The 3,911-nt window shown below is 44.2% G+C and overlaps 1 long non-coding RNA gene across 2 annotated transcripts; it reads left to right on the plus strand.

Moving 5' to 3' along the window:
* The first annotated feature begins 817 nt into the window (after positions 1-817).
* On the plus strand, positions 818-3,634 carry LOC130535481 (uncharacterized). 2 transcript variants are annotated; one of them, XR_008953124.1, is made up of 3 exons: positions 818-1,622; positions 1,730-1,836; positions 2,433-3,634. It is a non-coding gene; the product is annotated as an uncharacterized LOC130535481 (long non-coding RNA). The 2 variants fall into 2 exon arrangements; XR_008953123.1 differs by having other exon boundaries at positions 818-1,836.
* Positions 3,635-3,911: the final 277 nt, after the last annotated feature.

Raw genomic sequence — 3,911 nt, forward strand, 5'->3', positions numbered from 1 at the left:
AGAACCTTTTCAAAGCCGTCCGGAAGTCGTTCTCCATGGCCTCACCGAACTCTTCCCATGCCCGGGTCTTTGCCTCGGCAACCGCCATAGCTGGACTCCGCTTGGCCTGCCGGTACCTATCTGCTGCCTCAGGAGTCCCACAGGCCAGTAAGGCCTGATACGACTCCTTCTTCAGCCTGACGGCATCCCTCACCGCTGGTGTCCACCAGCGGGTTTGGGCATTGCCGCCACGACAGGGACCCACCACCTTGCGGCCACAGCACCGGTCAGCCGCCCCAACAATGGAGGCACATAACATGGTCCACTCGGACTCAATGTCCCCCGCCTCCCCCGGGACATGGTCAAAGCTCTCCAGGAGGAGTGGGACACCTGCACCAGCAGGCTCAGGTTAAAGATGCCACTCTGCACTAACTGGTGAACAATTGGCTCAATCGTCTAAAAAATAACAGCCTTATTTATGCGGAAAACAAAGGTCAGACTACAGAAAGGCTAAACAATCACCGCACTGCAAAGAAATTATAACTAAAGAACTTACTTGATTATGGAGGATAGAAAAAAGGTGGGAGAAGAAACCAAATGGTAATAAGAATTATCACCACAATCTAAATCCAAACTTCACACCACTCACACATCCATAACCACCACTCATGCTCACCAGAAAATGGAAAAGAGAGAGGGAGAGAAGCAGAAAAACTACACAAGAAAAAACATAATCACTGATATACTTGGTGAGGAGGAGAGGAGAGGAGAGGAGAGAGAGGAGAGGAGAGGAGAGGAGAGGAGAGGAGAGGAGAGGAGAGGAGAGCGGGGTGACAGAGGCCTGTCAGGTGATCATGCTTCATCTTTATATGCAGTTACTCCATTTTCTCCAGGATTCTCTTTTTTTTCTACTGCTTTTTCTATATTGTGCTCAGAGCTTGTTGCTGTATTTGTCTGCCTATTTGTCTCTTACAATGTACTATGGCTCATTTTTTAAATTTTATCACTTTAGCAATTTTATCTCATATACCTTGAAAAGGGGCAAATTTTTCTGTTACACACTTGGTCTGTTGTGTATATATTTATTATGATGGGTTCTTTTGTGCAAGGTCTCATAAAACTGCAGCAGGAAGAAGAAACACTTGGTTATATTGAAAGACTTTATAAATAGGCTGGTGCGCAAAATAAGTATCCTTGATTCTTTCAGCTTTTGAAATAGTTGTGGACACAGCTGTGCACATGGCCTTGAGTCTGAGTGTGCATCTCGACACTGACTAATATGAAAATCCAAATGTGTGTCTTAGGCCGGGGCCCTAAACTCATGCACCCTTTCATCTCTGTCTTCAATGTGATTCACTAGTAACACAGTTGACAACTGCGGGGATACACTCCTCTGTGGTCTGCACTCGCTCCCTCGCTAGGGTAGCTCTACATCATGTTGCTCCTTTTATCTGCCTCCACCTTCTTGTACATGTGTTAAAAGTCAAAAAGTCTCTCACTCACGCACGCACGCACGCACACACACACACACACACACACTCACACAGCCATTAGCAGAGTATAGGGTGTAGTCATATCTGTGTGCTGTCTGTTCGACTCTACCTAGTACATTGCAGAGCCAGTCGGAGGCAAAGCACAAAAGTGTGAGTTAAACTGATGTCACTGTTGTCTTTCATGTTTAAGCCAAACATGGTTGAGGGAATGATGTCTTACTGAGTGTTCGGAGTCTTGAGGTTGACATTTTTGTCAGTGACTGTAGGTTTGTAGATGTGTGAAACCAGGGCAGTGCCAGAGGTTCAGCTGGACGTCTGCACTGGCTCTTCTGTCAACAGCTAATGGAGCTCATTCATTACTCAGGTAGGACTGGGAGGCATCTGTTTATCTGGGGTAACTACTTTAGACATATATTAAAATATTGATTGTTTTTCCTTCTGCTAAATGAATGAATGTAATATATTTCTAAGTCTTAAGTTACAGGCAATCTTTCCTCCTTAATTATGACTCCTTATTGAAAAGGTTGCCAAGCATGTCCTTAGAAGCACAGGAAAGCACATTTAATCGTTCCCAGCTGCTAACATAACTATGGACTTGGCCCTGTACAATAGAGCAGATCCTAATATGTGGAGGTTAGAAGACAAAGCACCTTCAATTTGGGGATTGTTATCAATTTTGACTAAGGCTACATCCTTTCAGCAGGTGGACGGTCTTTGGACAGGTGGGTGTATTTAAACCAACACGTTACCTCACACTAGCAGCTCCCTGAATATCCAGTGTTATTTTGGATATGACTCAGAGCCCTGATATAAGACAATGCTTGTGATCGGCATATTTATATAGCTGCTGGGGTTTTCTAGGAGGAACTCACTCTGTTCCGGTTGATGTACACATGATAAGTGACAGAAGTTTATTGAAAAGTGTTTAGAGAGTTGTGAGATATCCTTCTCTGCTGCTAGGTGGATGTTTGATGCAGTAATCCCTAATATTCACTGACAATGCCTGTGTCACACTGCTCGATGATTCTGGAGTGAACAACGGCACCCACACTCCCTAACTGGAGGCATTTCTGAAGCACCGCAGAGCAAAATCTCAAAACACTTCTGAACTTCTTCTACTCCCGCAAGATCATGCAAGTAACTGGAATGATAACTTGATCGTTCAAATTAACATTCATGCTAAAAAAAAAGTCCCACAATTTCACACTACATCATCTTCTGATGGTTTATATCCTTGTAGAAGGGATGTGTGGTTTCATGTAAAATATTTCTACATAACTGGTCCATTGTTCCTCACAACGTTGCTTGATGTGATCGGATTTAACAAACCAAGGATTTATAGTCTGTGGTCCATGTCCTAGAGTGTGTCAAGTTTCGTAATCTACAGGATGTTGAATGTGTTTCCTGTTTGGTGCGGTCTGATATCTCGCAGTGTGTGGCGCTGTAGTGCAGACGCTTTCGTTGGAAATTGGGTTTCTGTAAATAATGATATCTTATGAAGCTTCAAAACATGTTGGGATGGGAGTAGAAGATTAATCTGCTCGAAGGAGCCAATACAATTTCAAGACCCAAGGAAGAGACAACTAATTATCTATAAGTATTCGGAAGCAGATATCTAAATTCTGTATGTGCTTCTGAAATGAATCAGAAGCTCCATATTTTCCCGACTCATAACTGGGATTCTGTAGCTGACAGAAGTTCCCAACCACTGCTGGTTTCTGTTAGGAGTGTTTCCCTCTCCCCCTCCCTGTCTGTGTCTCGTCTGTGTTTCCACTGTCGGTTTATTTCCAGGCTGGGCGGAGCGGCTTCCAGACTCCCCCGTCCGGCGATCGATGCACACCTGGAACCCATCTCCAGCCAATCACCCACACCTGCCATCCGTTTTATAAGCCTGGTCCACATCTAATTATTCACCAATTTGTTGTTAACCCCCCTGTGGTACAGCCTGACTCCTAGAAGTTTAATTCTAGTTCGCGCCTTGATTCCTGTTTCCTGTGCTAATCTGAATGTTCGTTTCTCCCGCAGATCGCCCTTCTTGGATTCCTGTTTGTGCCACCCAGCTTGCTCCTGTTGGATCGTGTTTCTTCTGCTGCCTGCACCTCTTAGTTTCTGCCTTAAACCCTTCACAGTTAAAGAACCTTTACTCCAACTCCAGCCATTCATATGTGTCTGCTTTTGGGGTCTAGATTTGTGTATGCAGAGCTCTAACAGTTTCTCCCCTTTCTTCTTCAGAAAAGAATAAACTGCATCTACCTTCCAGCTGCTGTCCACCCAGCTCTGTGAGGACGGTTGCAGACTTGAAACATTCTGTTGATGCTGCTTTCTGAATTCTGAGTGATAATATAATAAACATGCAGAATAATTTATGCAACCAGGTTGGACTTGGTGATTGTGTGTGACATATATGTGTGTTTTATATATTTATATGTGCCAAATCAA

This window comes from Takifugu flavidus, chromosome 12 (genome assembly GCF_003711565.1).
Source record: "Takifugu flavidus isolate HTHZ2018 chromosome 12, ASM371156v2, whole genome shotgun sequence".
NCBI lineage: Eukaryota > Metazoa > Chordata > Actinopteri > Tetraodontiformes > Tetraodontidae > Takifugu > Takifugu flavidus.